Source organism: Sus scrofa, chromosome 14, assembly GCF_054392235.1.
Source record: "Sus scrofa isolate SSC_HxYL_T2T_F1_AM1 chromosome 14, Sscrofa_HxYL_maternal_Yorkshire_Landrace_v2.0, whole genome shotgun sequence".
Classification (NCBI taxonomy): Eukaryota; Metazoa; Chordata; class Mammalia; order Artiodactyla; family Suidae; genus Sus; species Sus scrofa.
In genome coordinates, this window is record NC_139396.1 from 121,299,596 (window position 1) to 121,325,076 (window position 25,481).

Here is a 25,481-nt window from a genome sequence, read left to right on the forward strand (position 1 = left end):
AAGGTTAAAAATCAGTCTGACCACAAACACTTCAGAAGTAGGGCTGAGCTGGGAGTGGACAACGAGCATGGAACATCTTCCCAAACTTCCTAGTTGTTTGCTAGTAGGCTTTCCCCAACTATGTATCACCACCATGATCACATTCACCATCACCAATAGGAACAACTTCAAATTTAGGGCAAAACAAATTAGTTCTGTATCTTGATCCTAACTTTCACTGTTAGCCCGAGTCAGAAAGCTCATCTAAGAAATGCCTCTGTTGCAGCAGAAGAAAGGGTGGGGGAAAAACTGTAATTGTAATGTATACATGTAAGGATAACCTGACCCCTTGCTGTACAGTGGGAAAATAAAAAAAAATAAAAAAAAAAGAAATGCCTCTGAAACTTTAATAACTCAAAGAGGTTTACTAGTCATTAGCTGTTGTTTTAGTAGCAAACTGCAAACACTATATACATAGCTTTGGCTCAAAGCTTTGATTTCTATGAACCTTCCTACTCAAAGCTTTGATTTCTAGGAGCCTTTCTGCTCAGAACTAGCTGAGATAGCTTCTGCACCAAAAAAAGAGCAATTAAAAATGTATGACTGACTGCTGGCCCCCCCAACAGCAAAGCATGCACATGCAGATCATGCATGTAAATATGGCTATATGGTAAGAGCCTGTGTAACAAACGTGGTAAGAAATACATGTGCATGTGCATATGTGTGTGTGTGTGTGTGTATTTTTCTAGTTTTGCTTTGCTGAACTAAGTGCCACCACTGGTCTTTTACACAAGTCAACAGTGGCACTTGATTTAACATTAGTTTCCACCTCTTACTTGGATTTCAACGATGTACCTTGTGTATTTCACCACTCTGTTTAGTTGCCAGAATTACCACCAACATATTGCCATTCTTTTTGAATCCATTAGCACTATTTCTCATAAATCATTAAAATCTGAATTTGAACATGAAGGCAAATATCTTTTCTCCCTTCAGAAGACAAATCCTTGGAGAAGTGAATCATTGTACATTTTCAAATAGTTGCCACTTAACCAGCATAATTCTGCAAGGTCAATGATGAGGATTTAATGACACAATTGCGAGCCACTTGCTACGTCTTTGAAATCCGTATTTTTCAAGACTGTAACAGTAAAAGGTATTATTTTGGCAAAATGAGTTTCCCAAGGTAAGGAAATGAGATTTCATCAAGATCTCCCGAATGATGGGATGATTCAAGATCCCTCCCTCCTTCTCCTGGAAAATATAGGCATTCTTACCTGAATCAGCCACTCAGAAGATCTTCTGTATCCCAGAAAAGCAAATGATAATCCAGAATCTTGTTCGCCTCCCCCTGGAATGTTGCTTGCCTGAGACTTCTCAGCACTTTCTGAAAGCTACCAAGGAAAGATTTTTCACAGTCATGTACAGGAAGGCAAGTTCTCATTAGCATACCTTTGTGGGCTTGGTACATGGATGAGATTAAAGTGTATTGATAACAAATAGCTTATTAGTGAATCCTCCCGGGGACAACCTGATACTGAAGTAGAAGTTGCAGAAGTCCTGCTGGGCTGAAGGTCATCTCAGATTTCAACACAATTCTTCCAGCAGGTCGAAGTCTGTGTAATATATACAACCTAGGTCACCAAAAAAGGGCACCTGCTTTATTTACCACTGGTCATTCAACCTGTGGTCAAGAGGGAGTGGGTTATGGGCCCCACTGGCCAATATTGACAACAATTTCAGAACAGAAAAGTGATTTTTCAATTTTTCAATTCTTGTGTATAAAAAAGAATGAAAACATTTAGATGAGCTAAGAATGTAAATAATGGATATACACAGGGAAAGACTGTGTGCATCCACTAAAAATTATATGGAAGGAAATAATTTAATGACATGAAAAATTACTAAATGCTAAGTTTACAAAACATTATGATCCCATTTTTGTAAAGGGTATATTATTTGTATGTGTATGACCATAAAGACTGTAAAGAGTATAGCGAAGACATTAAGATGCTACCATGGAGTATTACTCAGACACAAAAAAGAATGAAATAATGCCATTTGCAGCAACATGGATGGGGCTAGAGATTATTATATTATGTGAAGTAAGTCAGATAGAGAAAAACTATCACATACATGTGGAATTTAACAAAATGATACAAATGAATTTAATTATAAAGCAGAAATAGACTCACAGACATAGAAAAAAAAACTTATAGTTACCAAAGGGCTAGCAGAGTTGCAGGGAGGGCAGAGTGACTTTAGGAGTTTAGATAACATACACACACTACTGTATATAAAATAGAACCTACTGTAAACAATAAACAATTAGAACCTACTGTATAGCACTGGGAACGATACTCAGTATCCTATAATAATCTATAATGGAAAATATCTGCAAAAGTATATATATATATATATATATACACACACACACATATATATATACACACACACACATATATATATATATACACATATATATATATATATACACATATATATATATATAAATCACTTTGCTGTACACTGGAAACAACATTGTAAATTACACTTCAATTTTTAAAATGTTGAGAACCAGTTATCTGGTGATAAGATTATGGGTGAGTTTTGTTTTCATCTTTTGATACTTGGCATTTTCTATAATAGCCATTTAGCATTTTTGAAATGAGGAGAATAAAACCTTTTACTTCAGCTCAGAGAATGTATACTGTACAATGGCATGAAGTTAAGCAATGACCCACAAAAAGACAAAGAGAGAGTGAAATAGACCACAGTCCGCATTTATTCCTAGTAAATCCAAACTGTCCAGGAAGCAATTTGAAGAAGACCAGGTAGTCTGCTGAATTCCTCACAGAATTTTAAAAGAAACCAGCCCCAAAATTCTGGTGGAAATATCAGAGATATAAGTGCTTTCAGATAGGGCTAGTAATTAGTAATGTGTCTTAGCTACCTCTCTGCTACCACAGAAGGGCACAGCTTAAATTATGGTATTAGACGAGTTTTTGGTTTTGTTTTTTTTTTCCCCCCTTTTCATGCATTTATGTTACCATTTTTGGTGCCAAGCAACAAATCTAGCTAACTTAAGGTAGCTGGGGAAAGAGAGAGAAGTCAGTTCACCAGAAGGCAGGAAAAGAAGTTGAAGACCAAGACTCAGGAAGCCTGGAGATCAGGGCAGCTCTGCAGATCTGTATAGCAGGAGCTGTTGAACTCTCTTTTTAGGGTATTGCCATTGAGATACGGTCACTCCAACTGCTTTAGGTCTTTACGTTGCACCACTCTGGATTCAGTTCCTGAAAGACAACATCTGACTGGCGTAGCTCAGATCATATACCTACACCTTCCATTGAGGGGATATTTAACAAGACCACACCAAAGAGAGAAGAGGAGTTCTCCAAAATAAAATCAAGGCAAAATAAAAACAGCAAGAGTTCCCATCATGGCTCAGCAGTTAATGAACCTGACGACTATCCATGAGGACGTGAGTTTGATCCCTGGCCTCACTCAGCAGGTTAAGGATCTGGTGTTGCCATAAGCTATGGTTCAGGTCTCAACTCGGCTTGGATCCCGCATGCTGTGGCTGTGTTGTAGGCCAGCTGCTACAGCTCCAATTAGACCCCTAGCCTGGGAACCTCCATATGCTTCCAGTGCAATTCTGAAAAGACAAAAATAAATGAATTAATAAAAACAATAGATACCCACTAGTGACTTGCCATTGGATTTCCTTCTCCCTTGCAGTGGGAGGCCCTTTAAACTGCCCTTGTGGGAGTTCCCATCGTGGTGCAGTGGTTAACGAATCCAACTAGGAACCATGAGGTTGCGGGTTCGGTCCCTGCCCTTGCTCAGTGGGTTAACGATCTGGCGTTGCCGTGAGCTGTGGTGTAGGTTGCAGACGCGGCTCGGATCCCACGTTGCTGTGGCTTTGGCGTAGGCTGGAGTCTACAGCTCTGATTCGACCCCTAGTCTGGGAACCTCCATATGCCGCAGGAGCGGCCCAAGAAATAGCAAAAAGACAAAAATAAATAAATAAATAAATAAACTGCCCCTGTGGTTTAAAATGCAGGCTCTTCGACCCCTCCTTTCACCTTTCTCCCTGGAAAAAGGAGCCATGCCAAGCTCGTTCATGCTGAGACTATCTAGATGACCCACAACCAAGTCAGATAAAATCATTTTAATCAAGGATTTGGCAGATAATCATGGCATACTATCTCATTTCTCCCAGACAATATTTGAAGGCCTACATATGAACATTAAGGGACTAAAAACCAAAGAGATTCCAAGCATTGCAGTAGAGTCAGTGGAAGATAAATGTTGGGCCAAGGGGACTTGTGGTGCTCATCAAGACAGCTGGCTCTTGTAGTCAGGAATAAGACTACTTTGGGGTGAGAGCAAGAAATAGTCACTGTAAAAGGAAAGAAATAATGGCATTTGTAGCAACATGGATGGACCTAGAAATTATCACGCTAAGTGAAGTCAGTCAGACAATGAGACAGATGCTATAACTTACATGTGGAATCTAAAAAATGGACATAATGAACTTCTTTGCAGAACAGATACTGACTCACAGACTTTGCAAAACTTATGGTTTCCAAATGAGACAGGTTGTGGGGTTGAGGGTATACACCGAGGGTTTGGGATGGACATGCTGTAAAATTTGGTTGTGATGATTGTTGTACATACACCTATAAATGTAAAAAAATTCATTAAGTAATAAAAAAGAAATAGTCACTGTAAATATTTTGTATATGTAGTTTATTTTTGTCTGAATGACTGTCAGATTAGATCCAGTTTGCTAGGATAAGGATGGCTGTCCTCCTCAACTCACTACCCAATATGCTCATTCATGGTCTACCCATTTTACAGATGAGGAAACACACACAGACATGATAAAGGGCTTCCAGAACAGGAAAAGATGGTTAAAAGCAAGTAGCCAAACAATAATTATTCCAGGATGTGAGCCTAAGTCTCCATATTCCTAGAAAGATCTCTTGCCTTAACCAAACTCTTGCTGTCTACATCACCTCAGTCTTGGCCCTGGGATGGCAGCAGCCTCTGGGAATAAAGAAGTCATGTATTTACTCCTCATTAGCAAACTCCCAAATGCCCCACTCCTAACACCACCAAATGATAGTCATTAGCATTACAAATTCTCTTAATATTTTACTTATGTGTACAGGGTCAGGGCCTTAAAAGGCTTGATGCTAATTTCATATGCTCTATGCTAATGGTCACATCCTTTTTCATTCTTTGAATCTTGGAATAATTGAAGAATAAATTACTATAAAAAAACATAGTATTTCATAAAGCACCCAGATTTTGCTGTCTAAAAACTGTTCCTTGCCAAAAAGAACAAGATTTTTGAGGAAATGGCTGGTTTTAGGTCTGGGAGAGGAAATACATGAACTAAAGCTGAAATGGTTTTTTATCAGAAATGAAGAGGCCTTCCCCTTGTGGTTTAGCGGAATGAGGATGCAGGCTTGATCCCTGGCCTCACTCAGTGGGTTAAAGATCTGGCATTGCCTTGAGCTGTGGCATAGGTCGCAGACGCGGCTTGGATCCGGCATTGCTGTGGTGTAAGCCAGCAGCTACAGCTCTGATTCAACCCCTAGCCTGAGAACTTCCATATGCTGCAGCCTTGGCTTCAGCCCAAAAAAAAAAAAAAAAAGTCATTGAATTTTAATTGTGTCCAAAAAGAACTAGACTTTCCCTCTAGCCAACAATAGGTCAATTTAAGCATCAATTCAAAAAGTAATACATGCAATAGATTGAAGCAAATCAAATTTTCTTAAATCCACGATGTTAAAATGAAATTTTTAAAAATTTTATTGATAACCTTTAAAACATGCCAGAGTACTAGTATGTTTTTTCCAAAACCTTGTTAAAAAAAAAAGGGAGGGTGGTGGAAAGGAGGATCAAGAAATAAGAATAATTTTTTAATTGAAGTATAGTTGATTTACAGTGTTAATTTATGCTGTACAGCAAAGTGATTTTTGTATTCTTTTCTATTACTATTGATCTCAGGATACTGAAAATAGTTCCCTGTGCTGTATAGTAAAATGTACCCTGCTTTTGCTGTATAAAGGTAACTTAGAGGAGCAATTATTTACAGAGAAACTATTGACAAGAAAGACCAGAATACTATTAGAAAAGATCTTCTACAATGGAAGATATAAAGAAGGAACCACAACAAGATGGGTAGAAGGGGCAGAATCATAGTATGATCAAGACCCATACTTCTGGGTGGATGACCCACGAACAGAAGAATAACTACAATTGCAGAGAATGAGGGCTTTGAATCCCACATCAGGTTCCTTCACCCAGGGGTCCTGCACCAGTAACACAAGCTTCCAGAACATTTGGGTTTGAAGGCCACTGGGGCTTATTTTTGGGAGACCAAGAGGGCTGTGTGAAATAGAGACCCCACTCTTAAAGAGAATAAGCACAAAATCTCACATTCTCTGGGACCCAGGGCAAAAGCAGTGATTTGAAAGGAGCCTGGGTTAAACCCAACTGCTGATCTTAGAGAGTCTCCCAGAGAAGCAGGAGGCAACTGGAGCTTCCCCTGGGGAAACAGACCCTGGCATCAGCCATTCTGGGGAGCTTGTACTACCAAGTGGACACTAGTGCTGGCAAGTGCTATTCTGGAATGCTGCCACTAGTTTATTAGCCCTGGGACCCAGCCCTACACAACAGCCTGTACACACCAATCCTGGAATTCCCCAGGCCAAGCAACTATTTAGGCAGAAATACAGCCTTACTTACCATTGGGCTGTCTGCATTAAGATCCCATGAGCCCCCAGCTTCCCTGGGACTCAGCCTTGTCTATTAGAGGGCCCAACACCTGGCCTTGCAACCCAGAGCACTGACGCTATCACTAGGACCCCAAGGGCCATGCAGCCAAGGCCTCTGGATCTGGCTCAACCCACCAGTGGGCACGCATCAGACCAGGACCCACTAGGCGACAGCCCTACCCTCTAGTAGGCTGACACAGCAACACTGGGACCAACACTGCAGGCAGAGGTCCTGGGACTTAGTTCCACTTACTATTGGGCTCCAACCAGTCCCAGGACCAGTTTTTACCCACCAGCAGGCAGACACCAACCCCAGCACCACTTCAGTCCCACAGCCTGCTATGTCAGGACCCTGCCCACAAACCAGCAGGCTAGTACCAGCCCCAGGACTTCCTGAGCCCTAGTCTTGCTTTCATTAGGACAAAACCACCTCTGGACACCTTGCACTCCTCAACCAGCATCCTGGGGATCCAGTCCCATCAACCAGTGGGCTGACATCAACTTCAAGACCCCCAGGGCTCTACAGCTGGAAACACCAGGACACAGCTCTACCCACCAATGAGCAGGTACTAGGCCTATATCACTGAGCCCTGACCTTGTCTACCGGCAGAGCAACACCAGCTCTGAGACACTTAGAATCCCTTAGTCAGCCACCCCAGGATCTAGCCCTTCTCAGCAGCAAGCCAGCACCAGTTTGGGGAAACCTGGGACCCTTCAGCCAGCTATGTCAAGAATGAGCCCTGCCCACCAGCAGACTGACTCTACATCTGGAACCACCCATCCTAGAACCCATATCCTCCCTCCAATGGGCAAGCACAATTCCCAGAATCCCTGGGGCTCCACAGCCAGTTGCCTCATGACACATACCCCCACCAACCAGCAGCTGGCAGTCCCCACCAAGGCAGGTGCTGGATCAATGAAATGAACCAGGGGCTAGCCACATCCACCAGACACCCACACACACACACAATAGTCAACCTGCCACACCAGAAGGATCCACACCGCCCATAAAGAGGACAGCTCTAGAGCATACAGTTCTGGTAATGAGAGGGGAATGTGTTGCTGGAATGCATAGGACATATCCTACAAAAGCCCACTTCTCCAAGGTTGGGAAACATAATCTACCAAATATAAAGGAATAAAAACATCAAACTAGATAAGGCAATGGAGGAAAATGATCCAAACAGAGAAACAAGATGAAACTCCATAAGAAGAACTAAATGATGCATAAATAATCAACCCAATAATGAGTTCAAGGTAATGATCATAAAGAGATTCAAAGAACTCAGAACTTTACTCAATGAAGAATGAATGAATCAAGTGAAAATTCATATTTTAAAAAAAGATAAAGAACAAAACAGAGATGAAGAATATAATATCTGAAATGACAAACACAGTAGAAGGAATCAAAAATAGATTAAATGATACAGAGAACTGGACCAGTAAGCTGGAAGACAGAATAGTGGAAATCAATGAAGTTGCACAGAAAAATAAAATAAAATAAAAATACATGAGGACAGCTTAAAAGACCTCTAGAATAAAATCAAGCATATAGTAACATTCACATTATAAAGGTCCCAGGAGAAGAAGAGAGAGAGAAAGTTCAGAGAACATATTTGAAGATATAATGGCTAAAACCTCCTTAACCTGGGAATGGAAAAAGACATCCAGGTTCAGAAATCACAGAGTCTCAAACAGGATTAACCCAAAGAGGACCACACCAAGATCACTATAATTAAAATGGCAAAAGTTAAAGATAATGAAAAAATATTAAAACCAGCCAGGGAAAAGCAACTAATTACACGCTATGGAACTTCCATGAGGCTATCAGCTGATGGAGAGATCAAAAGTTTTATAAACAAGCAAAAACTAAAAGAGTTCAGCATCACCAAACCAGCTTTACAAGAAATATTAAAGGGGCTTCTCTAAGTGAAAAAGAGGCCACAACTAAAAACATGAAAATTATGATAGGAAAAATCTCATTGATAAAGGCAAATACACCGTAAAGGTAGTAATCAATCATGTACAAAGCTAGTAGGAAGGTTAAAAGACAAAAATAGTAAAAGTCATCTATATCCACAATAAGTAGTTAAGAGGTGCAAAAAAGATGATGTAAAGTATGATATCAAAAACATTAAACATGAGGAGAATGGAATGCAAGTGCAGAGTTGTTAAAATGCATTTGAACTTAAGAGATGACCAACTTATATATATGTATCATGGTAACCACAAACCAAATATCTATAATAGATACACACACACACACATAAGAAGAAGTAATCCAAACACAACACTAAAGATAGTCATCAAATCACGAGAGAAGAGAATAAAAGGAACAATGACAAAAAAAAAAAACTACAAAAACACCTCAAAACAATTAACAAAGTGCCAATAAGTACACACCTGTCAATAGTTACTTTAAATGTCAATGAACTAAATGCTCCATTCAAAATACATAGGGTAGCTGTGTAGATTAAAAAAACAAGACCCATGTATACTGCTTACAATAGCCTTACTTCAGATTTAAAGATACATACAGATGAAAATGAGGGGATAGGAAAGGTATTCCATGAAAATGAAAATGAAAAGGAATCTGGGGTAGCAATATATGTATCAGACAAAAGAGACTTTAAAAGAGGGAGTGTAACAGAGACAAAAAAGGACACTACATAATGATCAAGGGATCAATCCAAGAAGAAGATATAATAATTTAAACATATATTTATCCAACATAAAAGCACCTAAATACACAAAGCAAATATTAACATACAGGAAGAATTTGACAGTAACATAATTAATAGTAGGGGAATTGAACACCCACTTACATCAATGGACGGCATCCAGACAGAAAATCATTAAACACCAGTCTTAAATGGCATATTAGGCCAAATGAACTTAATAGATACATATAAAATTTTTCATCCAAAAATAGCAGAATACACATCTTTTGCAAATGCACATGGAACATTCTCCAGGATACATCACACGCTAGGCCTCTTCAATAAATGGTGTTGGTAAACCTGGAGAGCTTTATGCAAAAGAATCAAACTAGACTACTCTCTCACACTATGCACAAAAATAAATTCAATTGGATTGAAGACTTAGATGTAAGATCTGGAACCATGATACTTCCAGAAGAAAATATAGGCAATATCCTCTTTGACATCAGTCTTCATAAATTTTTTTGGCTATGTCTTCTCAGGTGAGGGAAACAAAAGCAAAAATAAACAAATGGACTATATCAAACTAAAATTCTTTTGCATGGTGAGGAAAATTATCAAAACAAAAAGGCTACCTTCTGAATGAGAGAAGGTATTTGCAAGCAGTATATCCAACAAGGGGTCAATACACAAAATATACAAAGAATTCATACAATTTAACTTCAAAAAAGCAAACGATTTTAAAATCGGCAGAGGCTCTGAACAGACATTTTTCCGAGGAAGATATACAGATGGCCAACTGGCACATTAAAAGATACCAAATATCACTAATCAGCAAGGAAATGCAAATCAAAAGTACAATAAAATACCATGTCACATGTCAGAATGGCTATTAACAAAAAGAAAAATAAGTGTTGACAAGGATGTGAGGAAAAAGGAACTCTCGTGGTTGGAATGCGAATTGGTGCAAATAGGGAGATTCCCCCAAAAAATTAAAACTAGAACTATCACATAATATAGCAATTCCACTCTTAGTAATTTACCTAAGTAAAACACTAATTAAAATGCACCCCCATGTTCATTGCAACATTCTTTACAACAGCCAAGACATAGAAGTAACCTAAGTGCCCATCAATAAATGACAGATAAAGATGTGATATAGATATATAGATAGATCATGAAATATTTCTCAGACATTAAAAAAAAGAGACTGAAATCTTGCCATTTGTGACAACACAGATGGACCCAAAGAGTATTATGCTAAGTGAAATAAGTCAGATAAAGACAAATACTGTATAATTTCACTTATATGTTGAATCATAAGGGGAAAAAAGCAAAAGAACAAACGTAAGACAGAAGCAGAGTTATAGGAATTCCCGTAGTGGCACAGTGGAAACAAATCTGACTAAGAACCACTGCGCCACGACAGGAAATACAGACAACTGAGTATTTTGGTGGACATGGGATACAGTAAACAAAATCCGGACCGTGAGAGACTCTGAGTCACTTTCTTTAACAAACTGTAAGTAGAAAGGGAGAGAAAGATAGAGATGGAGGTGGAGTCAGAGGAGGAGGAGGAAGGGGTGGAGGAGAAGAGGAGAGAAGAGGAGGAGGTGGGAGAATGGGGAGGAAAAAGGAAGGCAGGGGAAGGGGGCCAGGGGCCAGGAAGGGGAGAAAAGGAAAAGCAAGCTGTAGATTAAAAGGGGCTGAAGAGAGTTCCTGTCATGGCTCAGCGGAAACGAATCTGACTAGGAACCATTAGGTTGCAGGTTCAATCCCTGGCCTCGCTCAGTGGGTTAAGGATCTGGCGTTGCTGTGAGCTGTGGTAGGTCTCAGACATGTCTCAGCTCTGGCATTGCTGTGGCTGTGGCATAGGCTGGAAACTATAGCTCTGATTAGACCCCTAGCCCGGGAACCTCCATATGCTGTGGGTGCAGCCCTAAAAAGACAAATAAACAAACAAACAAACAAACACATAAATAAATAAGGCTGAAGATTCTTAGTCATGTTTCTTCACATTATATAAACCTTTGGCCTTTTTAAAAGAAGCTGAAGAAACCTATCAGCCAACTATATGTTGTAAGCCCCAAACCATCACTTATTGGGAATCTGATTCAAAAACTGATTTTTTTTAATTGTTTAAAACTATGAGATAATTGGGAACACTTGAACACTGACTAGATATTTGATGATATTAAGGGATTATTGTTTAGAATGTTAGTGTGACAATGATATTGTGGTTATAATTTTTTTTTAATCTTTATCTTTTACTTACATTCTATAATAGATTTTTTTAAAAAGGAAACAAGATCAAAATTGCAAAAGTCAGGGAGTTCCCATTGTGGCTCATCAGGTTACCAGACTAGAATCTATGAGAATGTGGATTCAATCCCTCGCTCAGTGGGTTAAGGATCCAGCATTGCTGTGAGCTGTGGTGCAGGTCACAGATGAGGCTCAGATCTGGTGTTGCTGTGGCTGTGGATTAGGTTGGCCGCTGAAGCTCCAGTTCAACCCCGAGCCTCAGAACTTTGATACACTACAGGTGTGGCGCTAAAAAAGCAAAAAGAAAAAGAAAAAAAAATGCAAAAGTCAGATAAATGGAGGATGATGGTCAGATAGAGGGATAGATGAGAGGAGAGATGGATGGGAAATAACCTGTTCTTTAACAGGCCAGTGAACAGCAGAGAGGCAGTTAAAGGCATGGTGGCAGATATTTCACTCAACACCCTTTCTAAGCCCATGCAGAGGCTGGACCCTCATTTGCCTAAAGCACCTGATGTAGTTTAAGTTGTCTTTCAGATGCACTAGTATGAGACTTTGATTTAGAACTGAGCTACTAGGGGAGAGAGGCGGGGCCTGGGTCATCCACCTCCCTGGTTTGTATCATGGTAGCATAACTCTGAGCTGCTTCCTTGATGGCTGCTTCCAGCTGCCACAGCTGCTTCCTTTTCCATGACTGTGACCAGGCAACCCATCCTTTAACAGCTCAGTTCGCAGTCTAAGCTGGGGGTGTTTTCCTAGAAGCCCAGACTCAATTCGCTGCCTTCACAAAGACTCTGTGAGTGATTTTAAAGCCCTTTATTCTTTAGCTAGCAGGAGTGGATTCTGTTATTTCCAACTAAGAACTTATCCAAGCTAAATCTCACAAAAGTGAGCCTTGGACCTCTCTTTGAAAAATTCATGCATTTCAATTCTAGGGCACTTGTATGCCAAGCTGCCTCTGGGAATGCTTTTAAAGTTAAAAGTGATGAGTGGTTCGGCACAATGAACTGTTCACCTGGTCTGAAAAGAAATTAATGTTAAGCACACAAGGCTGCCAGGGTGGTACCTTACTACCTTATGGGTTTTACAAAGGACTGAAAAATTCCTTTGAACCTGAAAGCAGTCTCCCATCATCAATGGACTATTTATAGATTTATTTTTTCACTTGTCTTGGTTGAATCTTGACCTCAAACCATAAGCAATAGAAGCAAGAATAGAGCCCCTTTTGGTCTAAGTTTGAGATAATCTTTCTTATTAAACCCTTCCTGCACCTATCATATGTTGAGCCTGAGAACACAACTAGGGGATGTTCTTCCCTTCAGTTGGGAGCCCATGTTCCTTCCTAAGAGGGAGGTCCCAGCTCCAACCATAGGTGAGGAAGACGGCATGTGACAGAAATGGGCATCAGTGCTTCCCTTCCCTGGGGATCCCCAAACCCCATGTTCTAGCAATGTCGACAGTCCTGCTGTTCTCAGACAAAAAGGTAGATGAACTACTCCAGGACTACAGAGTTCCTCCCTCCAAATTTACCCCAGTCCTAACATGAACACAAAGGGCAGAAGATAAAGAATGACACAAGGGTATGGAAAAGATAGCTATATGGAATCTGAAGATGGAGGCTTTTTTTCCTTCAGGGATCTTAATCCCTCTGATCTTCATTTTCCTTCTTTAAAAATAGGGACTAACAAAAAACTACCTAACTGAAAGATTCACATAGATGGTGTTTTTAAAAACTTCTTTGCTAACTCTATAGCATGATGCAAATGAGTTATTATATTAATAAGAAGCTGAATGTGGATGCCCAAGAGTGATAGGTTCTGTGCCTTTTAAACCCTATATAGCACAGTTCCTCTCTTTGTGTATTCCTCAAGCTTGGTTCCACAGATCTCCCTATTAGAGTTTGATAAACCCAGCCTTGGGGAGAAGGAGTGTCTTTTGCTATTTTTGAAAGCTCCATAGGGTTTAAAATTTAGGTAAAATTGGAATTGCAAAACTTCCCTAGTTCTCTGCTGTTAGATAAACAGTGCGGAGCTATATAGCCTTTGCAGAATATTTGCAAATAATTCTCTGGTGATTTATCTCTTTCCAAAACCACAGATAAGAATCTATTGCATTTGGCAGTGACAAATGTGGCCTGTTTGCCATACAAGATTATGAAGGCAGATTGGAGGAAAGCAGTCTGCAGCTGCATTTATCATCATTTCAGGGACAGGTTGACAGTATCTTTGATGTAATTTTCTCTTCTACATAAATCTCAGATGCTTAGCATCTCCCACCTGTACTGTGCACTTGTGGGAAAAGTACCACACTGTCCTTTGATAGAACTTGGAAAAGAAATGACCAAGAGAAACAGAAAGCAACTTGCTTCTATCAAAGTCCAGCCTGATTCAATAATCTCTCCCACCAATAGGAGAAAGACAACTTTAGTGGAGTTTGACGTGAAAGCATGTCGTCTTTCTTGTATTGGGCAGAATCAGCATGAGGAGGAAACCTGCCTGCTGAGAACTGCTCTCTTCCCTCTCTGGAGCAGATGCACTTGAACCAGTCACAGAAGATCCCCTATTAGATCAGCCAAAAAGCAAAGGAGCAGGGGAAACAGATCATTCCCATGCTAGAGAGTAAATGCACGCCAGTTCTCACGTTCTCTCTTGCTCCAATTTGTCTTATTTGTTCCCAAGGATAACCAACTTAAGATCCAAGAGAAGAGAGTTCTCATTGTGGCTCAGCAGGTTATGAACCTGACTAGTATCCATGAGTACGCAGGTTCGATCCCTGGCCTTGCTTGCTCTGTGGGTTAAGGATCTGGCATTGCCATGAACTATGCAGTAGGTCATAGATTTAGCTCAGATCCTGCATTGCTGTGGCTCTGGCATAGGGCAGCAGCTGCAGCTCTGATCCAACCCCAGCCTGGGAATTTCCATATGCCATAGGTGCAGCCCTAAAAAAAAAAAAAAAAAAAAAAAAAATCCAAGGAGAAAAAAAGTTCTTGCTCACATGTTCTCCTTGGAGGTGTAATGTCTGCAAGAGGACTTAGCATCATGGGTTTGTCATTGATTTTGAATGGTTATGTAAGGGTTAGTTGGCATCTGAAATAACTAGAGTATGGCCAGTGAAATGAGAGGGGCTGTCCATCTGTCTGATGTTCCCTCCACTGTGTGAGGCCAGGACCAAGCCTCAGTGTGAACCAGAAGGTGAGGAAGAATTTGGGTCCTGAAGGTCTGAGGTTAGGGTAGGGAGTACCCCTGGAGCTAAGTGGGTTCCCTGATAATCAAAGAGGCCAGCCCAGGAAAAGAAAGCCAGGGATTGATGATTTGGGGAAACCAGGCAGGAATCTCAAGCCTGAAGAGCCAAAGGCAGGAGTAAAATGGAGCCAAGAAAGGGCCAGACTGGGAAGGAATCTAAGTGAAAGCAAATGAGGCATAAGTCCAAAGTCTTGTTGTTGGTCTTGGGTGTTTGTGACTCCATTTTACAGATCAGTAGATTAAAGAGACTTGCATGGGTTGGGCTGGCTAATCACATCAGGTCATGAAGGACCACAACAACTTTCAGAGATGTTACCATGCAGAAACTTAACAAGCCAGGGCAAGGAGGACAGCTATCTTTTTAAAATAGTAAAAATTGCAATGAAATAAATTCATTGACTTCTATATATATTCTAGAGCCTATTCTAAAAACATTATATCATCTCTTTTAATACTCACAGTCATCCTTCGAGGATGGTATTACACCTATCCCCATTCTACATTTGAATTAAAAAGCAAAAAAAATTTAAAAATCATAGAGAAGTTAACAAAAGATAGCCAAAGGTCACACTGCCAGTAAGAGACAAAGGTGGATTCAAAACCAGACCACCTGCCTTCAGAGCCCTCTACCTCTACAGCAAAACATCTGCCTTTACTAGTATTAATATACCTGACATCCTTGGGGAAACAATAAAACAATGCCTACGAAGTAGTCAAAGACCTAAGGCTTCCTGTTAGGAAGTCAAAATTTAGACTCAGGAATTGTGAGAAGAGGTAGGGATCCTAAAGTCATCTCATCCAACCCCCATGGCATATAGATAAGTTACTTGCCCAAAGTCACTTGCTGTCATGGAGACTTGCAGCACTCGTCCATATCTGCTCCTCCACTCCTCTGCAGGCACACAGGAAATTTATGCTTTCCATCCCCTGGTAGTCACTGGTCAGTGGGCTGGAAATGGCAGTGACGTGTGTCCCCTCTGGATTGAAGTATTAATGCGGAAGCATTTTGGGGTGGGGGAATTCTGCAGGGTCTCTCTTCCTCTGCTCTGGTGACCCTAATAACTACATGTCCCAGATGACAGGTTACAAGGTCCCTGAGTCACTGCTTAGGAGAAATCTACCTCAGAGTCATCAGACCAGGACAGTGCTTTGCATAAATAATAAGGAAATGCTTATGTGTTGAGCAATTAAGATTTTACCAGAGCAAGCCCCCCACCCATCCTGATTAACATAGCCACCTGAATATCCCAGTTAATGAAGACGATTCCTTAGCTAAATTATAAATCTTCTTTTAAAATTTCCTTCAGTCCCCAATGAATTGAATGGTTTTATTTCCACTTGTAGAAAAATGAAATTGGATACCTCTCTTAGACCACTCACAAAAATTAACTCAAAATAGACTGAAGCAAAAGTAAAACCTGAAACTATAAAACTCCTAGAAGAAAACAGGAAAGTAGCTCCTTTACATTGGTCTTGGCAATGATTTTTTGGGTATAACACAAAAAGCACAAGCAACCAAAGCAAACAATCAAAACATGGGACTACAGCAAATGGAAAAGCTTCTGCACAGCAAAGGAAACAATCAAGAAAATGAAAAGGCAGCCTGCAGAATGGAAGAAAATATTTGCAAATCATATGTCAGACAAGGGGCTAATTTCCAAAATATATAAAGTCATATAATTCAACAACCAAAAAACAAACAATTTGACTTAAACATGGGCAAGAAGGAATTAAACATTTTTTTCCAAAGAAGACATCCAGATGGCAAACAGGTACATAAAAGGATGCTCAACATTGCATTTCAAAGCATAGTAAAATATCTCTAATTTAGAGATCACATTTCATGCAATTCTAAGTCACAGTTAAAACGGGAAGGAACTATAAGAGATCTCAGGCCACCGAAACTTATGAAATAAAGTTCATGCATTTTATACCAGAGGAGAGGTTCTTTGGTTCACACAGGGCTTGGTGATTTTAATTTGCAAACAATTCTAACCAACCATTCTTTTTCTTCCAATCACTAGAAGAATTTCTAGAAGCAAGTACACAAGTAACAAAAGTGATAGCTGAAAAAGGCTCAATTGAAAATGACTCAGTTCAGGACAATAATCAGTGGTCTGAGTTACAAGTCATTTTTGTTTAACAGTCTCTTAAGATAGCAGAAGAATGTGTAAGATATTTGAAAACATTTTCCTCCAAGGTTTTTAAGTTTGGGATTTAAGAGAAAGAACTCCATCTTTTAAAGCTCTCAAAAATGGGAAAAGGGATGGAGTTCACATCATGGCTCAGTGGTTAACAAAACCAACTATTATCCATGAGGACTCGGGTTCAATCCCTGGCATCACTCAGTGGGTTAAGGATCCAGCATTGCTGTGAGCTGTGGTGTAGGTCACAGATGTGGCTTGGATCCCACGTTGCCATGGCTGTGGTGTAGGCCAGCAGCTATAGCTCTAGTTCGACCCCTAGCCTGGGAACCTCCATATGTCATAGGTGCGGCCCTAAAAATACTATATATGTATTTATAAAGGGAGATAGAGACATAACTGGACTGATCTGTTTCAAAATGCTACACTGTTTTATGTTGGGATTTTGGAAACTTTTTAAATTTTGTGCATTCCACATAACCATATTTAAAATTTTTGTGCAATGATCATATGTCACTTTTGTGGTACAAAGGTAATTCTTTTAAAAAGGATGAATGAAGGATATGAAAAAGTCATACAGAGTAAATACTTCAGTTCTCCAACTAGGTTAAAAAAGAAGGTGTCAATTCTGCTAATCTATTCTCATGCATCATCAAGTGAAGAATAACCATGACTGAAAACAGAGCTTATCTTTCTTTTCTTGGCTATAAGAGGTGGATCATGCCTGCCCCAGACTCCATCTCGGTTCGGCTCCTAAGTCAGTGGTGATTTGCTTATGTGGGACTTTTAGAAATAATGAGGCATCAACTAATTTAGTCAGAACCAATAGAACAGAGCTGGTTCTACCTGCTTATTCATTTTTCTAATGAGAAAACAGGCTGAGCTGCCTTTTCATATCCAGACAAGTCGAACCTTGGATATACCATACGAGATAAAGTTTCTTCCAAATTGGATGATATTATTGGTGGTTCCATAAAAGAACTGACACCACCATGTGACATAGATCTGTGACCAAGTTGTTAAGCCTGGTGCCTAGCAAACGAGTCCAAAGGTAAAGATATGATGGAAGACTAGCATTTTTCCCATTCCAGCGTGTCAATTCCAGGGTTGATATGTTCAAAAGATTGAACTACTGGTTCAGCCTGAACACTGACCAATTTGAATAGATGCCAGGGTAAAGAATTAGTATGCTTGTATGAATGCATTCTTGCTGAACTTCAACCATGCTTAGTGAGTTTCTTTTTAAAACCTGGAGTTATGAATAGGCTAGGGAGTTTCTTCTTTCAAAGTCCCAATCAGTGAACGATAAGACTTGTAAGGAGAATGCGTAGTCACCAAAAAAGAAAAAAAAAAACCAAAAACAAAACGCTTCCTATCTTCCAATCTCATCTCACGCTGCTGAAAAATAACCTCAGTCCATGGTGAAAGAGATGGGTCACCAATGGCAGGTTTCATGCAGGCCATTAGAGTACCATTAAAGGGAAAATACATCAGAAAAACCGGCATGCTATTCCTGACAGGCCTGCCAGCACTGCTGGGTGAGGCTACTTCCAGCTACACCACAAGTCCTGCCCTAATTAAACCGAATTATGAGATGAAAGGAAATCTTGCTGGAGTTTAAACAGGTTTAAAGTTAAATTATCCTTGAAAAGCTTTTGGAGGGAGAAAAAAAAAAAAAAAAAAAAAAACAATGTATACAGGACGAAAATGAGACCCTAAGCAATCCTTAAAATCTTGTGCAGGAAGGAGACTGCCTACATCACACTCATATTGATGGTGGAAGTAAGTGGATCCACCAGCGGCTCTCCTAAATGTTGAAATGTGCTTGACAGCAGCTAAGTAGCTCAGTGAAACTTGCAGGCAGCTGCAAGAGAACTCCACGGTTGCAGTGATCAATTACAATGGGTTTTGAGGATGCAATGGGGATGAATGAGGACTGTCACAGTGCAAAAGTGTGTGCCCATCCGAGGGGGCAGCCACCACCCATTGGTGCCATGAGGAAATGAAGGCTAAGGGTGGATGGATCTTCCTAGTTTTTAATGAGAAGTCAGTATTATTATTTATCTTCATTTCTAGATTTCAAGTATAAGGCAAACAATTCCGAGAAAAATATTTTTTATCATTTTATAGGTCAATGTGTGACAAACTGAACATATACAGGCCAGAAGTTGCAACATTTAATTTGTTTCTTCCTTCATGCAAAAGTTTATGGGCGTTCCCAGTGTGGCGCAATGGGATCGGCAGTGTCTCTGCAGCACCAAGGACATAGGTTTGATCCTCTGCCTGGAATAGTGGGTTAAAGGATTCAGCATTGCTGCAGATGCTGTGAAAGTTACAACTGAGGCTCAGATCTGATCCCTGCCTGGGGAACTCCATATGCTGTGGGGTAGACAAAAAAGATGTGTGTGTATATATATATATATACTTTTTTTTTTCCTGAGCATCTACAGAGTACCAGACACTGTAGCCTAAAGTATACAATACATAGACAAAATGCCTGCCTTCAAAAGTCTTACAGTGTAAGATAGAGGTGATTCCCACATAATAGTACCGAAACCCAAGTGCCTCTAGAAAACCTAACTCATACTTGAAGGGGGTCAGATGTGTTTGCTGATGGACCTAGAAATTATCATGCTAAGCGAAGTCAGTCAGACAGCAAGATACCAATATCATATGCTATCACTTACAAGTGGAGTCTAATAAAAGGACACAATAAAATTCTTTGCAGAACAGATGCTGACTCACAGACTTTGAAAAACTTATGGTTTCCAAATGAGACAGGTTGCGGGGTGGGGGGGTGCTCTGGGGGTTTGAGATGGAAATGCTATAAAACTGAGATGTGATGATTATTGTATAACTATAAATGTAATAAAATTCATTGAGTAATTTTTAAAAAAGAAGAAAAAGAAATGTCTTTGCCAAAGGAAGTAGTAGCTAAGATTTATGACATGAGATCAGAGAGCTAATTGTTAACCTAGTATATCAGTTAGCTTTGGCCACATAACAAACCACTCCAAAATTTAATAGATTAAAAGAATAATTTGTTTAGTTCATGATTCTGTGGGTTAATAATTTGGCCAGGCCTGGCTGAGCCGTTCTGCTGATCTGGAATGCATCAATGGAGACCTGACGGATTGGTTGAGGGTTGGCTGGGAGCTGCTTGTTTAGGATGGCCTCAGCTGGGACAGCTTGTCTCTGTTCCACATAGCTAGCCTAGGGTTGTTCACATGGTAGCTGGGCAAGTTTCTAAGATAAGGAGTGGAAACATGCAGATTTTTTGTTGCCTAAGCTCAAAACTGGCACACTGTAGCGTCTGTTGCATTGTATTGACCAAAGCAAGTCCAAGGGCCAGCCCAGATCCAAGGGGAGGGGAAATAGTCTCTGCCTCTTGATGGCAAGTCATATGGTGGAAGGTGTGGATTCAGGGAGGGGTGGAGAACCGAGCCATTTTGGCAATCTATTTCACCTAATAAGAAGGACCGGCATGTGTAAAAGCCTGAAGAGAGAGCACATGGAGTTTGGGAAATTGAGTCATTTGGTAAGATGAGAGCAGAGAAGGAAACAGAGGTCCTGAGGAAAGACATGACAAATGTGGTCAGAAGTAGCCAGATCAGATTAACACATACACACTGCTATATATAAAATATATAACCAACAAGGACCTACCATATAGCACAGGGAGGTCTACTCAATATTCTGTAATAATTTATATGGGAAAGAATCTGAAAATGAGTGGATATATATATATATATATATATATAACTGAATCGTTTTGCTGCACATCTGCAACACAACATTGTAAATCAATTATACTCCAATATAAAATAAAAAGTTAAAATCAATAAAAATTTTTAAAAAACAGATTAATTTTGTAACATATGGAAATATCAAGTCATTGTGTTGCTCACCAGGAACTAACATATACCTCCAAAAAACAAACTCATAGAAAAAGAGATCAGGAGTTCCCACAGTGGCTCAGCAGAAATGAATCTGACTAGCATCCATGAGGATACAGGTTCAATCCCTGGCCTCACTCAGTGGGTTAAGGATCCCGTGTTGCTGTGACTGTGGTGTAGGCCGGCAGCTGTAGCTCTGATTTGACCCCTTGCATGGGAACCTCCATATGCCTCGGGTGTGGCCCTAAAAAGACAAAAAGAAAAAAAGAAAAAGAGATCAGATTTATAGTTACCGGAGAGCAGGTGGGGGGAGAATTGGCTGAATGTGGTCAAAGGTACAAATTTTCATTTATAAGCTCGATTAAGTGCTAGGAATGCAATATATAACATGATTAATATAATACTGCTGTATGTTATACATGAAAGTTGATAAGAATAAGTTCTAAGAGTTCTCATCACAAGGGAAAAACTTTTTTTTCTTTTATTTCGTACCTATGTGAGATGATGGATATTCACTAAATTTATTATGATAATCATTTTGAGATGTAACTCAAATTATTATGCTATACACCTTAAATTTATTCAGTGCTATATATCTCAGTTAAAGTGAAAGAAAAAATAATAAAACAAAAATTAGAAGGGAAAGACAAAACAAAACTAAGTAGGAAGATCATGAAGAGCCTACCATATTCTGTAGCCAGTAAAACAGATTTAAACAAACAAAACTTATCTCTGAATTGACAGAACACTGTAAACCAACTATAATAGAAAAAATAAAAATTATTTTTAAAAAACCTTCTCGCTGGTGATTATTTATATGGGGAATACAAGACAAGTATAAAATAGATGCAGTACATGTTTAAACTCAGCATCCTAAATAAGATGCTTTGGGGACTCATAAAAAGGCGACATCATACCTAAGTTTGAAAAATTAGGGAAGATTTCATAAAAAGGTGGAATTCAAGCTCAACCTTAAAAAACCAAAGATTTTGGAGTTCCCCTTATGGTGCAGCGGAAACGAATCTGACTAGGAACCATGAGGTTCCTAGTCGATCCTGGCCTCACTCAGTGGGTTAAGGACCCAGCATTGCCATGAGCTGTGGTGTAGGTAGTGGACATGGCTTGGATATGGCATTGCTGTGGCTCTAGCATAGGATAGCAGCAACAGCTCTGAATAGACCTCTGGCCTGGGAACCTCCATATGCTGTGGGTGCAGCCCTAAAAAGACAAAAACAAACAAACAAAAACAAAAGAAAAGAAAACAACAAAGATTTTGCCAGGAGGAGATATAAAGAGGAAAATATTTAGTGTCAGCTAAAACACAGGAAAAGGGAAACCCAAATATATATAATAGCAAGCAATGTGGTTTGACTAAGCTGAGGGCAGCAGTGCTCAATCTTTCGTGACTTTTATGTCTTTTATATCCAAAACACAATGTTCTTATGTGACATTCTCCCACATTCATACCCCAGTTATGCCAGAGTTAAGACAGGACACAGTGTTCTGTAAGATCATCAGCTCTCTAGTTAGAAACTCACCCTCTCTAACTCACTGGTCCACTGCCGCACTGAGTTTGAGATCCACTAATGTAGGCTTGGAAAAAGATGCAATGAAAGCAATGAGAGAGGGAGCTTAGATAAGTTATAGGCAGAACCTGGAAGTTCTCAAATGCCAGGCTGAGGAATTTTAACTGAGTGTAAGCAGTGAAGAGTCCGTAAATATTCTTGAGTAAGATGAAAATATAAATTGAGCTGCATTTTGCAAACATTCATCTGATAAAATGGGTAAAATGAAGAGGCTAAGAAAGGATGCTTCTTTACTGTTACTGTTACTTCTTTACATCTGGTCATGATGTCACTAACACACCAAGGCACTTTTTCCTAAGAAATCCAGATAGAGTCTCCCATTGGTAAAGAAGGAGGTAGAGCTGAAAAACAAGTAGGAACCTAATGGGCACACTGGGGCTGAAGATGCACAACCACTTAAGAGGTGAGGCCCCACTGGGGAGGGAAGCAGAGCTAAGGTGGTGTGTGGAGGTGGCCATGGAAATGGAAAGAGGGAATACATTTGGGGAACACTGGTGGCGTTTGTCACTGGAATTTGACACTTGCTCAATGTGGGAGGTGGAGGGGAAAACCACACATCAATCCAATTTTTTTAAGATTGGGAGAGAATTGTGATGCCACTAACCCAAAAAAAAAAAAGGGAAATTTTTGAAAACTAATTATTAAAAAGGGGTGGGGAAGGGAAGGGAGAGGGATGGATGGGGAGTTTGGCATAAGTAAATGCAAACTCTTACATTTAGAATGGATAAGCAATGAGATCCTACTGTACAGCACAGGAACTATATCTAGTGTCTTGGGATAGACCATGATGAAAGAAAGAATTGTGAGAAGTAACATAATGTCTTTTCTATGAAAGGAAATCTTGGTTACTCCATCTTGCTCTGGTTTCAGCTGATACACCCACCTGCGACCCCCGCTTCTCTTTACCTTTTCTCCCAGCAACAATTTGTTTCAATTAGCCAACCAGAAAGAATGTGTGCCCTGACCTGACCAATCGGAAGGGGACGGGTACATCACGTGCGTTAGCGATAAATAGGGAGGGTCTTTTCTTCCTGGCGCATGCTTTTTGAGTACTCCACGCACTTCTGCAGAAGTAAAGAGTCTTGTTGAGATCTCCCCCTGTTCATGTGTCTCATTTTCCAAAACTGACAATCTGAGCCATTCCCCAATAGTATGAAGAGAAGTGTCTATACATGTATGACTAGGTCACTTTGCTGTGCAGAAGTTAACTCAACTCTGTAAATCAATTACATTTTTAAAAAAATAAAAAATGGACTCAGTTTGAGTATAGGCTAAAACCATTAGCCTGTGGCTAACACTTGTGACTACAACACAAAACAAAAACCTCATGAGTATAGGATTTCTTTCAAGATTCCAGTAAATTTGGGAGGGGGGTAGAATGCATTTGGGAGAGAAACAGACTTCTTATTTCTCCTAAAAGTAAGACCACATTGTTCCAGATTTCTGGCAGAACTTAGAAGAGGAAGAAAGATGAACTGTGGTTGCAAAAAGAGTTTTGTTTTATTTTTACCTAAGAACGAGTTGGAAGGAATGGCTCTTGCTTTGCCTACTGGGCCTCAGCTGTGCAAGTTGGAACCTGTAGTTCCCTCCTCCATCTTTTGACCTCAGCTCTGTGTCTGAAGTTCTGACTTAAGGAGACGCAAGAGAGACTTGATTAAATTACAAAAACCACTGTCCCATCGCCTCTAGCTCGATATAGGTTTTCATGAAACCAAAGTGGGGACTCATGTTCAGAGGAGAGGAGCTGGATTCTCTGCTGTTCCCTTTGCAGGGAGAGGATAAATGACTGTGGTTTAGAATATGGGTCTGGATTAAGAGTTCTGATTCAAATCCCAGCCCTGCACTAACTGAAGAAAATCACTTAACTTCTCTATGCTTTCCCTCATCTGTAAAAAGGGTATCATCACAGTCTCCGTCTCTTAATGTTGTAGTGAGGATTAATTGAGGAACACATATTAGGTGCACTCAGTTATTCAATGATTGCTTTACAATTACTTTTTTTTTTTTTTTGGTATAGACATTCTTACCAAGTGCTAATGAATAATTCCACTTATAATTTAATATAACGCATGGGGAGCTCTCTTATTTTCTAAAACAAGAATTCCCCTTAGTTTAGCATGAGTAGAGGAAGAACTTCAAGGACCTCTGGATGAATGACTGCCTCCTGTAAAGGAAATTCTCAGGGGCTTCCCCACTCCCTGAGAAAGACATAAGGAAATGGCGGCCATAGAGGTAATGTCCCGGAGTTCCTGTCGTGGCTCAGTGGTTAACGAATCCGACTAGGAACCACGAGGTTGTGGGTTCGATCCCTGGCCTTGCTCAGTGGGTTAACGATCCGGTGTTGCCGTGAGCTATGGTGCAGGTTGCAGATGCAGCTCGGATCCCGCACTGCTGTGGCTATGGTGTAGGCTGGCGGCTACAGCTCTGATTAGACCCCTCGCCTGGAAACCTCCATATGCTGCCGGAGCAGCCCTAGAAAAGGCAAAAAGACCAAAAAAAAAAAAAGGCAAATGAACTGGAAAAGGATTAGTGTACTCATTCACTTCAGCTCCAAAGATTTACATATAAATTCTTCCTCTTATTAACACAGTAACATAAAGATGGAGTTATGTGATTTGATTAGCATAATTCAAGGGCCTAAGCATTTAGGAAAGTAGTAGTCTGCCGTGGAAAGGTGACCTGGCCAGAATACTTTCCATTTAGCAAACCTGTAGAGTTGTTCTGCTCAGCAAACCTGATCCTGGGTCTATCAGAACATTCTATAACAATACAAAATCGTTTCTCCCGAAAGCTATTTTTTTTCTCCTAAGGTCTTAAACCAGCACATCATTTCCTTACCAAAGAATTTTCTTCAACAAGTATTGGCAGTGGTGTGCTGCTGAATGCTTAATGACTGGCTCACCAGGAATAAAAAGCCCATT

The 25,481-nt window shown here is 40.1% G+C and overlaps 1 protein-coding gene across 4 annotated transcripts in view; it reads right to left on the bottom strand.

The window, feature by feature from the left end:
* ASAH2 (N-acylsphingosine amidohydrolase 2) overlaps nucleotides 1-25,481 on the bottom strand; it is a 115,130-nt gene that overhangs the window by 74,174 nt on the left and 15,475 nt on the right. For 2 of the 4 annotated variants that reach the window (XM_084996691.1, XM_005671250.4), the window contains exon 2: nucleotides 1,257-1,373. The gene's annotated coding sequence lies outside the window, so the exon portion shown is untranslated. Of the gene's footprint in view, nucleotides 1-1,256; nucleotides 1,542-25,481 lie in introns of those variants that run through there. The other 2 variants (XM_084996690.1, XM_021072694.2) reach the window with 2 other exon arrangements.